This window comes from Xenopus tropicalis, chromosome 1, assembly GCF_000004195.4.
Source record: "Xenopus tropicalis strain Nigerian chromosome 1, UCB_Xtro_10.0, whole genome shotgun sequence".
Classification (NCBI taxonomy): Eukaryota; Metazoa; Chordata; class Amphibia; order Anura; family Pipidae; genus Xenopus; species Xenopus tropicalis.
Window position 1 is genome coordinate 179,312,254 of NC_030677.2, and position 13,542 is coordinate 179,325,795.

Sequence of the window (13,542 nt, forward strand, 5' to 3'; positions counted from 1 at the left end):
GTTTTAACAAAGCAGTTCTTTAATTTCAGGGGAGTCTTTTGGGGCATTCATTGGTCCATAGCATCAAATAACAGCATTAGGGACTCTTCCCACCAAATTACACAAATACTTACATTCTACTCAGACACCTTTCATTTAAACCACCAAGAGCTGTTGCAATTCCAAACTGCAGAACTACTAAACAAAAAATAAAAAATGAGGACAATTTGCAAATTGTCTCAAAATATCACAGAATATAGCCATTCTTTAAGGCATTAATAGAATCTGCCATCACAATACTACCCAGCAGGGCATTCTGCCACCTCACTGCCCTCGCAGTGAAGAACCACCTACACTGCTTCAAATAAAAGTTTTGTTTCTCTAGATTAAATGGTTTCTGGGTTGGTGATCTTTACTATGGGAACATTGTTTTCATTTGCAGTAAATAATAACATTATTAGATATAAAGAGAATTATACAAGGTGTAGCTGACTTTATTACTAAGGACAGTGAAGCAAGTATTAGCACACAAATGGAAAGGGATGGGTTAAAGGGCATGGAGCAAAGAAAGTAAATAACTAAAAGATAAATGTGATCTTCTTCAAGTTTACCACTATCAATACCATAAGAAAACTTCCTAAGCTCAGTAAATCCTTTATGCTTGGGTTCACAACTATATATATATATATATATACAGTATATAATGTTTTTCATGGGGGACTGGGAGGAAAAAGTCACTTGCCTAACAGTTGAATAAAATATATAACAAATATATACAAAGAAATTTTAAATGGGGTTTATTGTGTATAGAATATTTTTGCACGTGTGAAAATATATTCGGAGTGCGAGAGAAGGGCAAGATAGAAGTAATTGCATTTATTGCAGAGAGTTGTAAGGCAACAGGAAAGGAAGCCCTGAAGCTATAAACGCAGGGGCTGCATGACAAGGGATACGAATGACCAGCAGCCATATTTCACTGGTTTATGTTTAAAGACTGGAAAAATCAGATGCAGCTGTGATTGGGTGAGAAGCAGTATGTTAAGGAGGGGGAAAGCTGGGCTGGGGGGTGGAGAAGGATAGGGATGTGATGTCACAAAAGAAGGAGTTCACTTCCTATCTTCTGAACAAGTAGAAACATCCCACCTACCCTCCCCTCTTTTTTGCATATTTTGTAAAATGCCAGGATATTCTCTTCTTTATGCTCTCATATCTATTAATAACAGAATGTGAATGTTTTCCTATATGCACTGTTATATTGTGGTTTAGGTAACACTATACAGTATGAATGTGAGAGTCTGCATGGTATTAATTTTGCTAAATAAAAGTCAAATCCTTGATCCAGGGAATTTTCCGATCACCAGGTGGGGTCAGGAAGGAATTTTTTCCCTCTTGAGGCATAATTGGCACAGGCTTCAGGCTGGGTTTTTTGCCTTCCTCTGGATCAAAACAGTGGATATATGTTAATGTATTTTAAGTTGTTTCTGTCACAGCAGCGGTAGGACCTTGCCAGAGTACTGCACAGGAAATTTTAGAAGAGGGAGAAAGGAGCTTCTCTCCTTTGACTGCACGGTGGGTTGATTGATACAGATGCTACTACTGCTTGTGCTAGGTGACAGCCTGCTTGGATTTCCTATCATCGAGGCACTGCAGATTCAGGACCAGCAGCAGGGCTGCTGAACTTCTCTCATGGTGGGAGATGCAGCTCCAGCTGGTAGCAGAGTTTGGGGCCATCCTCTCTGTAGGTAGAGGCAGCCTAATACTCAGTGGTGGATATAATGACATAGTGCTGATCTCAAGTCTTCAGTAAGGAACAGCAGAGCATAGTAGCGATCTCTTATGGAATTCTGGCTTTGAATATTGCCTTGGGGTGAGGCTGGCAAGGTCCTATTTATTTGATAAAATGTAAATAAATGCTGTGGCCTCTTTTTACCCATTTCTGGCTCCTGGTGTTTTATTAATGTATGTAACAATGGGGTTCGGAGGGATGGCTGAAGGCAAAGGGAAATTGAGGAGTCCCCTTGTCAAAGTCTTGCACATGGGAAATGGTCAGGTAAAAGTTCCTAAAGTAATTCAGTATACAGGTAACATAACATAATACACAATATAGTATAACAGTAATCATATGAATATAAACAGTATGACTTACATAAAGGTATCTATTACCAGCATTACCTTTTACAATATATACTGTATACTGTACACTGTTAACTGGCTTTCAGGCTGAGCCCCCTGCTACTGGTCCAAGACTCCACAGTGGAGGCAGCCTAATGAATTGGGAACTCCACCTATAGTATATACTCGCATTTACACACATACCCATATAGTATAGTGCACACAATGCACTGAGATGGCGCCTACACGCCAACATTACAGCTAAAACAATAAATTTGTTGGTTCAAAAATAAAATTGCAATGGTAGAATGAATTATCTGCAATATAAACAGTGTAATCTAATAATAAGAACTATACCATACAAATCATGACAGAATCCCTTTAATGTCAGGAATCTAAGTTTCATATGGCAACTAAATATGAGTGACAAGATATAAGTAATTAATGCCAGGTAACTTCCAATGTTTCAACATTAAATTACATTGGACAGGGCTATAAACATGTTCTATAATGTGCTGATATTTTCCCTTTAAGCAACTAAAGAACATTGTTATTTTAAACTGCTGCCACCATGCTTATTTTCCAAGGAAACTCATTCTTGGAGAAGAACCTCTAACCCCAAGTCCCCTTCCGTTCTAAGACGTTCACTGCAGCTGCACCTTCATTCTGTATTTTTAACAAATGGATGTTTTAGGTCTATAATTTCATTTGTCTGTTGGCCTTATCCAAGTTGTAATTAACAAAGACACATTTTTCTACAACGCCATAAGGACCTTGCCATTTGTCAGCTTGTTTTCTGTCAATCAGGGATAATCCTGTCAAAACTCTGTCTCCAGTTCAAGCTCTGTTCTGCCTGACATGTTATTTTGTCTTGCATTTGCTTTCGCTGGTTTCATTTGTTCCTTTCTATAACAGGCGTTATAATCCATAAGTGTACAGGGATGCAGTTATGAAAATGTACAGATAAATAAAAGTAATACTTCAGTCTTCCTAGATCTTTTGGATCACTGTGATTATTGTATCCACTTAACTACAGATATAGAGTTAAAAGTTTGTGTCTTATTCTTTGCTGAAATGTACAACATATAGATTCCCATATAAACTTGTTTGTTTGTTTGTTTATATATACTTTAGGGGCAAAAAAAACCCGTCACCCAAGTTGTATTCATTACTATAGGATTTTTAGAAGCATATTTATCAAATGGTGAACTCTAACTTTCACCCATTGATAAATACACTTCTAAAAATCCCAAAGGAATGAGTAGAACGTGGGTAATGTTTATGTATAAAGCTCTAAACTCACATTTTGTTAAATCTGCCCCTAATATGAGCCAATCCCCTGTATATTTACATAAATACAAGTAAAATATAAACTGTAAAGCAGGATTTTTTTTTTCTTTCCAAACACAGACATCATCATTTGCAGCAGCTGAGAAGGGGCCACATTGCTAGACAGAACCGATAGTCAGGATTGACATATCTGCCGTTGCATAAGCTGCTGCTGCTGTTCCTGACATATTTGAGCTTTTGTTGCAGAGATATATGTGCAGCTGACACTGACCCTCAGCCACAACTTAAAGGAATAGTCCTTGTTCTGATTTAATGGTAGAATTGTTGCTACTAAGCATGAGAGCAAAATGCCTCTGTGACTACTGTTGTACATCTGTCCAAGTCGTCCAATGCCTTTTTATATCAACTCGACTTTGTATATTCGCAGTTAGCATTCGTTTAATGCAGACGTGCCTGTCTGAAAGGGACAACAGGCAAAGCCCTAATGAAGAGAGTTAAGCAAATTACCTCTCTCCTTCAGTTTTAAAATGTAACTTTCCAATGTGGTACTTAGATTTCATTGCTCAGCCCATCTGTCTGGTCACATATCTGTCTAGCTGCAATTCTCTCAGCTTATGTAATTAACTGCTTGCGTTGCTGGCTATCTATCTATCTATCTACATTATCTCTCAATATCTTAATATCTATCTATCATCTATCTATCTATCTATCAATCACCCATCTATCTATCTATCTATCTATCTATCTATCTATCTATCTATCTATCATCTATCTATCTATATTATCTCTCAATATCTATCTATCTATCTATCATCTATCTATCTATCTATCAATCATCCATCCATCTATCTATCTATCTATCTATCTATCTATCTATCTATCTATCTATCATCTATCTATCTATCTATATTATCTCTCAATATCTATCTATCTATCTATCATCTATCTATCTATCTATCAATCATCCATCCATCTATCTATCTATCTATCTATCTATCTATCTATCTATCTATCTATCTATCTATCTATATTATCTATCAATATCTCTCAATATCTATCTATCTATCATCTATCTATCTATCTATCATCTATCTATCTATCTCTCAATATCTATCTATTTATCTATTTATCCATCTATCCATCTATCTACCATTATCTGTCTATATATATATATATATATGTATCTATGTATCTATGTATCTATCTATCTATCTATCTGCAATATAGCATTATCTCCAGGTTTAGATTTGTGGATCAGGATAATATGCCAGATATTGATTAAAATGTATTTATGGAGCTAAATACATTAAAGTGGAAAATTTAAAATATTTTCATAGAACATATAGCAATAAGCATTAATCAATCTTTATTTTTTATTGGTACAAGAAAAGCTGACACTCCCTTTACCTCTATAGAGGTAATTTGTGTGGGGCCACTTGCATTTTAATGGGCAAGAAGTGCCTTGTTAAAAAAATCCTGCTGGGTTGTGCATAATACTTTTACAATTTTGAGTTATATAGTCCCTGAAATGATGAGAAAAAAACATATTAAACACAATGCCCAAAAATACATTTCAGAATTTCCAGCCGACTGTTAGGAAGTTGTAGCTTTATTGCCTTTGCAGCACTTGATCATGTGACTTGATCACTGCATGGCTCACTGACTCTTAACCCATGGGTCCCTGTGCTGTTTAGGATAGGTCTCCATAATCCTCCTAAATATACTGAAATGCCCTGCTATAATAAACTATAGTCATAAAAACAAAGCTTAATTAGATTGCAATTGAGTCACAAAGTTAATTCCAGACATACTCTGGGTCTGTTAAGAAAAAGGTAAAGAATCCCTGGTAAAGCTCATGGCTTCCCTCCTTTCGATTCATTGAATGTCAGTGTAATTGGGGCACATTATGCATTCCCTTATTCACTGCACTGTGGTGCACTGCGGTGACTGTGCCTGAATGTACAGTATCTTAATAAAAAATTTGGCCAGCAACTTAGCCTGTGTTTTAAATTTCGGCGATTGAGTTTGACACCCCTGTTCTATTGGTTCTGAATTACTGGCTCTTGTTACTCCCTCAAACTGATGTGTTTATATGTGTGTATTTGTGTGTCTGTTTGCCTGTATATTTGTCTGTACATAAATTAGCATCATTATACAGAAGCATCATACTGTATATGAATTAGTGGACATCCATTTTTAAATCACCCCTTCATTTTTATTACTCTTTTAGTAGTACCCTTTGGCAAATTCCCAAGGTGTTTCATCTGGAAATGATTTGTGATTGTTTCCTATATTTTTTAATATTGATTTCTCTGTAATTATAAACCAGTAGCTTGTACTTGATCCCAACTAAGATATAATTAATCCTTATTGGAGGCAAAAAGTTTGAATCATTTTTTAGTAGACGTAAGCTATGGTGATCCAAATTATGGAAACACCCCTTATCCAGGACACCAGGTCCTGAGCATTCCGGATAACAGGTCCCATACAGTGCAGTTTTTTCAGTATGTTTATCTTCAAAAACTCTAGATAATTTGATGGCACTTTCTATTTATAATATATACAAAAGTACAGGTACTTGCAAAATGATACTGTTTTTATCTTTATGTTTAGGCCACACTAGGTACTGAAGGATGTAGAAAAATAATCTGGGTTGTATATGGCCAATTAAATCTGCTGCAAAGAAAACAGAACAGTCCTAACTGAGAAAACCTAAAGCCATTCCCATCCCAAGCAATAAGAAAGTTTTTAGGAGGCTGTTTTGTTATGGAAAGTGAACTGACAGACACTGGAGGAGATTGAACAAATACATCATTACATAAGGTGTGATGAAAGCATAAGATGTTGTTATGATGAACTCAACAATAGAGGTCCTGTTCCCACATTGCCTTCCACGGAAAAGACATTCCTGTATAATTATTAAATAATAACACTTACTTATTCAGGGCTCTCCTTTAAAATCTTGTATGAGAAAAGCTCGCAGTGAGAGAGGTACTTATGTTGTTTCCTTGGATACTAGAAGATGCCAATCAGGCCTGTGTTTTTTATCCGAGAGTGGTGTCCCTGCAGTGGAACAAGACTAGCTGAGATGTTGTTTATACATAGTAAGTAAATAGGAACTTTGTTTATTTTACAAAGGGATCTGACCCAGATTATTTCCTACACCCCCCTCAGAGGTGCAGTAATGAATACAAGAAGGTACTCAGAGCGATTTGTTTACAACCATGACACAAATTAACTAAGTAGAGGCTAAATCTGTTTTGCTTGATTATTTAATGTTAATAAGGTTATGCGGGCACTAACAATTCATTTTGTATCCGGAAATCATATCCTGGCTAAGCACCCTCTTCCATCTCTTTCCTCCGCAAAGGTCCTCTACTTTATCACCCAGCCTGTTTTATGAAAGGAGCACATTCATTTTAAAAGCCCTTAATTTAATGATGATGAGGAAGGGCCAGCTCCTCTTTTCCTGAAAACATTGCAGGAGTCTGAGGCATGTACTCTGAGTTTGGAAAAGGACCTCTTTTGCTCGCTGGCATTGCTACATACACAACAGTCTCTCAGCACTCAATCACTCAACACAACATAGTTTCTAATTTTGGGTCTGTGATTAATAACCCCCCATTCTGAGATGTTTTACACTCCTCTGATTTCATGAATATGAGCGAACAAAAGGCTCATGGGTAAACGACACACCAAACTAGTGAAATAATGTGGATCGCCACCATTTTAAATGGTAGCCGCCAAACCATATTTAGGCATGCACAAACACCATAGTTTATTATGATGGTTGCTTAAGAAATAAAGTAAGCAGTGGCAATTCACAATTAAATCTGGAGATACTAAGAGCATTTACTTTATTAAAAAAAATGATATCTATAGCTATATATATATCTATACAGGAGAATGTGGAAATCAGATTATCCGTGCTAGCTTAAAGCATATGTTTGGGGCGACCATAATCTTGTGTTCTAATGCCAGCGCTGACAAAGGTCTGGTTGACAGCGATACCTTTCACAGCTATATTTAAACCAGACTGACTAGAGCAGGTGCATGTGGGCCTGCCAGACACTTGTGCTCAGGAATCTCGTTTCTTACAGGTCAACAGCTAAAGGGGAAAAAGCTACTGTCCTCATGTTAGAAGGAGAGTGAGGCTAACAGAGCCCGTACTGGGGGTTTCTCTTCAAAGCCAGCTGGTCTGGCTTTATGGTGCAGGAATATTTTTACCTGTCAGAGTTTGGTCAACAATACCCTCAGCAGGTGCTGTAGGGTGCAACTTCCTGGAGAAGTAGGGCGCTGGTAAGTTGGTTTTTTTCTTACATTTGGTAAATATGTTTTTTGTGGAGTATTGAAGACTGTGTACATGATTGTATCCCAGATCTGTGTTATACAAAACAAAGATGTAGATGACTTGGGATTTCTAGAACCAGACCCATTATTGAATGTACATTTCTAAAGGAATTAATAGGTTCGGCTTTGAAACCTTAGCTCTGCATTTACTGTTTGTTGGAAACTTGCATAAAGGGATGTTATGCTATTCTTAATTTAGTCTGTGTGGCTTGTGTTCCATATTTTCTGATCAACTGACATGCAGTTTTACAGAATAAAATGTGTGGATTGCAATATAGAACTCTGTAAAGAAGGAAGGCATCTTTATTGTATCAGTAATAATCCCTTCTATGCTATTTCAACTCTTCTTTCATAGCTGTGCATCATGTAATGCTTTCAATTTAGGGGGTTTGTTCTGCAAAAAGAGGCTTTAATTATAAAGAAGAGAATATGGCATACCACATTAAACACATGTTGCCTGTTCATGACGGTTTTGGCTGTTCCTGCTTGACTTTATACCGTCTGGGCTAAGTATTAGTATTGCTTGATATGTATTTAGAAAACAAATACATAAAGAAAACAAGCAATGCTAGGGACATTTGTCAGGAGAAGCAAAACTGTTTCCACAATAGCAAATGATGAATTGCAGATTTTCCAGTAATCCAGTGAGCCAAGTCAAGTTGATTAACTGGAAAATAAGTATAGGCTGATTCCTAGTAACAAGGCCTGTTTGTTTTCTATAGTTTATATCAGAATAACACAGATGTTTTGCTTGCATTTAAGGGCAACGTGTGATTTATGTTTGCTTTTCCTGAACTAAGCTTTAAAGATGTATATTTACATATATATAGCTGTCCCATGTAGAGGCACACACAAACACACAAATTCACACAAACAATATTATGTCAAACAAAGACATTTTATGAAGACTATGGAGTCTTTTAAGGCAAAACATAAAATGTGTTCCTAAAGTGTGATATACTGATAAATACAGACGCAAAACCATAAGGAAACTTTAGTTACATTTGTAAATGATAAATATTGTCAACTAATAGAAGAGGATTAATATGTGTATAATTATATTCTATATATACATTCACTTCAATAGAAACTCACAGAAAAGCTAGTTCTGTAGGATTCTTCTCATAATGTAAAACTGTGTCATGGAAGTAACGCTCCCCAGCATTTTATACAATACGGCAGCTTAATGCTAGATGCCATTTCGGATGGGTGGATAGTAAAGATATATGGCTCAAATGTGGGTGGAAATATTAACCCCATTTTTATGTATAGGTTCTGCCACATATCCAGTTACATACACAAATGTATTTGGATACTAACTAATAGGTATACTAACAGTATTAAAGGAGTAGATATTGGAGATAACTTTGCCTTGCTTAAAAGTAATGAACTTTCTTATTATCCAACCAGTTGCCATCTAGATGATGCTGAACTTCAGGCAGGATGGGGGTTGTAGTTCAACAACAGTTGGAGATCTGTAGTAGGGAATCTATGTGTAATATCTTTTAAAGACATGCATGTAACCGGATTTAGTAGAGGCTACATGAGTACGTCTGTGCCTGTAGTAAAGCCAACAGCAGCCAGCTTTATAATGTACATTTCTCGTCTTCAGTCTTTTATATCTATCTATCTTTCTATCTATCTATATATAAATACATTAAGAAAATCCCACAGTGATATATGTGGATAAATGATAGATGATAGATAGATAGATAGATAGATAGATAGATAGATAGATAGATGATAGATAGATAGATAGATAGATAGATAGATAGATAAATGCTTTAAAATGTGTGTGTGTGCAGTGTGTATATATGTATGTACATGTATGTACTAGTGTATATTTATGTGTTTGTGTACCAGGATGTAACTCTTGGCCAAAGTAAAGCTCCATAGGAACAAAAGCAGAAATAGAGTATGTGCAGTTAACTTCATTTATGAATACGGATCAAATCCTTTACATTAGACTTTCCCCTTGCCATGTACAGTACATTCATATTCTGCTGCTTGAAGATTTGGTTTGATGAAAAATTCCACTGATGCAATTTGCCTTATATTTTTTCTGCAGAAAAACCTTTTTTTCTTTCCGAGACACCAAACACTTTTCCATAAACAAAAGAAATAACAGCAAAGTTAATATTTCTGGAGTTTCTAAGAATTTTGCTCATCGCTGGATATTTAATAAATGTAATAATAAAATTGTATTTAACATTCTCATTACAGAATAAATGGATTGGCGATTCAAGTCCCCACATGCAAACATTTCATTAGATATATTTAAAATATGATGGTATAATAAAGCATGAAAACGCTTGCTTCAGATGGGTGAGGCTTTGAGTGTCTGCACCTCTATCCAGAGAAATAGAATGTACAGCGCTACAGCAGCTGCATGGTACATTGTTCCCTTTTACAAGTGTCTGATGGTTTCCCTGTGGACTCAGATCAGAGGGCTATTGTATGTAATCTGGGCTGATTTTGCTGGAAACATAAACATTCTGATGCTAAGTAAGATCCTAATTTACCGGCTATGTAGAGGGCTACGTGTAAATGTACTTTTTTGCCACTGAAAGTGCACATTGGCTTGGTTTTAACCCTTTTCTTTGCACCAATGCTCATACAGTATTTTTCTCCAACAGACCACCCATAGCACAGCATATATGTATTATATCCTGTTTCTGCGGGCAAGACTAAACCGAGAAACGAATTGTATATTGGTATATTTTTCTCTGAACAACTCATGTCAAGCACATTACAGCTGTTCGGTTTCATACCCCCTGTAACACATATGAACCCTTTCTATGTGTGTTGGTAGCACAGTTTATTATTACAGATTATTCATGCATGTGTGAAATGAGAGCTCAACACAGTAAAATTTCACTGATCTCTGTTCATTTCTATGGGATTGATACTATTTGCTTCTTGAATTTTTAGAGGCATATTTATCAGCGAGAGTGGTGGAGTTTTATGGGGTGAGCTTTGATTTCACACTTTGATAAATCTGCCCTATAGTGTCAGATATGCTAGTTCTACACACATTGGTGGTCATTTATAATACAGGTATGGGATCCCTTATCCGAAAACCTGTTATCCAGAAAGCTCCAAATTACGGAAAGCCCGTCTCCCATAGATTTTTTAATGAAATAATTCAGAACTTTAAAACTGATTTCCTTTTGGTCTGTAGTAATAAAACAGTACCTTGTAACTGATCCCAACTAAGATATAAATAATCCTTATTGGATGCAAAACAATCCTATCGGGTTTAATGAATATTTTATTAATTTTTTAGTAGACTTAAGGTATGGAGATTCAAATTACAAAAAAAAACCCTTATCCGGAATACCCTTGGTCCCGAGCATTCTGGATAATGTGTCCTATACCTGTATTTGCAAGTTGCAATCACATTTGCTAATTTTTGTGCACAATTTGCATTTCACTGTGATTCACAAAAAAAAGGAAAGAGGGGCACAGCAGTGCATAAAAAATGTTTAGAAGAAAACATGCGCAAACAACAATTTGCACAAAAAAATGCACTGTGCAAACTTTATAAATCACCCCAGTGACTTTTGGCAGCTGTATTCAGACACGAGCCTTAGAACCATATTCTGGGTCATCCTGTACTACAGACAATGTGGGAATTTCTTTGTCTGCTTGTATTACCTTCACAATAGTGTGTATTTTTGTCTGCCACAACTGGCCTCTGCATAAACCTGACTGGCGCAGTGTCAAACTATTCTGTTTGCCCTACTTTATGCCAATTGGCCACACCCCCTACTTTAACCCCCCAAGTGAAACAAGCCAACGAGTGAAAGTAACCAAAAAAAATCTAGGATAAAAAATGATGATTGCTTGATTAGCAAGTATACAAAATGTTTTAAAATACAAGAGATAATTATTATAAATATACCACACACAGGAATGATTGCCAAATGATATGACCCATAATGGGCTCTCTGCCGTGCAAGCCAACCTCCACAGGCATGCTGGATAGGCATATTGGGCAAGAAACCTGAACCCGTGTCTCCCAGGATCCTAAACAACAGAGAACTCTGAGAAACCACACACGGCTCATCATACCAGGGTCAACCCCTAGCAACCATTCCACCACCGCTTTATTTGAGCTGTGACAAATTCTATGTGCCCCAGTATTTACTTCTGGGGTGACAGGATGCTGCTTCTGCCGTACTCCTTGGTTGCCATACACTTGCAGTTGAGGACTTAAATTCAGGGGGTATAATTGATTTGCTGGCAGCCAAACCTCACAAAAATGAATTGGTCATTAAGTATTAAGTATCAAGTAAGTATTAAGACACAATTGTCTCAAATGACACATGCTTAATACATGCTATTTGTTACAACTGACCAAAATAATCTAGATCCATTTTTCTATTTAACATGTGTTAATTTAGAACAAAGAATGGTCTGATTTCCAGCCCAATATTAGTTGTTTAAAGTAATAACTGACCAAATACAATGTGATAAAAAACATATCTGATGGTTTATTTCATGAAACTTAATGGAAAGTTATGGGAGAATTTTGCAATTGAATTATTTGATACATTTTTCTCATCAAATGGATTCTAGCCCAAAATGTTAATGAGCTGAAGTACAATCCTGGTACAATGAACAGTTTTACTACTATTTATAGAAGTGATCTTATATGGCAGTCCCCTAGCAAGGCTGGCCAGCATGGTTTACCTTAAATGACTCCAAGAAGCAACATTCCTTTATAGACCAATTACTACTCAGGGCACAAAATATGTTATAAGTCAATAAGTCATCAAGTTTTTGTAAGCTATAGTCCCTCTTGTAATATATGTGCAGCTCCTTCTGCTCCCTGGTGCTAAGCATGCTTCCAAGATTCCACCAATTACATGTGTGTCTTGGAGGAAGAGCCTGTCATCCTCTAACTTGAGCCACTGATGGCAGGTCAATGGGTTATAAAAAGTTATACATCCATGTATTCAGCCAAAGATTTCCTTCCTATGTTTTAATGTGAATAAATGAGTTTACAAAAATGAGAAAGAAGCATAAATTAAACATTTTCTAGCCAATAATTTTGATTTAAAACTAATAATACACGTTAAAGTCATAAAACCACAGTTTTATCTTAAGATCAAAAATATATCTCACAATATAACAGAAATATTTTGGTAAACTGCCCTGCATTTCTTTAATTCTGAACTAATATGGGGATTTCTAGATTGAGAGATAATGCCTATACCAAATGATCATGAATGAATTACCAATTATTATTATTATTATAACATGTACTGAGATGTGAATGTTTCCCTCTGCTCGTTTTACGCACATTTAAGATGATTAAGAGACAGGACATATACAGTTTGTGTGTTCCATATTCACTATTTCATTTTAGACATTTGTTTGTACTGAGTAAGGAAACCCTCTTGTGGTTGCAACATATTTGACCTCTTCACTTCAAAAGTATTCAGAAACGTGTCATCCTATACCCCTAGATGCCAGTACTGTAATTTTTACTATAACATATAATATAAATGTATAGGATGAATGGGGGGATTCCAATAAACACTTAAATGTAGAACAACACTAGGACAAAACTTCATTCTTTATAATAGACTTTTACAGAACAGACCACTTTAAAATATACATTTTTTCCACCTACTAGTTGTGGGCTTTAGACTGAGAAGCTATAAAAAGCTGCACTTTTATTTTGTCTGTGTTTTAGCGCACAGAATAACATTTTTTCCAACTTTCTGAAAGGTCAGGCTATTCACACTTAGAATTCACACTTTAGCATTGTCTACCATATTGATACAACGTGTATGTTAGCTA

General features: G+C 36.1%; 1 protein-coding gene across 14 annotated transcripts in view; it reads left to right on the plus strand.

Moving 5' to 3' along the window:
* The first annotated feature begins 7,499 nt into the window (after positions 1-7,499).
* Positions 7,500-13,542, plus strand: part of mef2c (MADS box transcription enhancer factor 2, polypeptide C (myocyte enhancer factor 2C)) — a 167,552-nt gene continuing 161,509 nt past the window's right edge. For 6 of the 14 annotated variants that reach the window (XM_012968434.3, XM_012968871.3, XM_012968783.3 and 3 more), the window contains exon 1: positions 7,502-7,680. The gene's annotated coding sequence lies outside the window, so the exon portion shown is untranslated. 14 annotated transcript variants of the gene reach the window in all.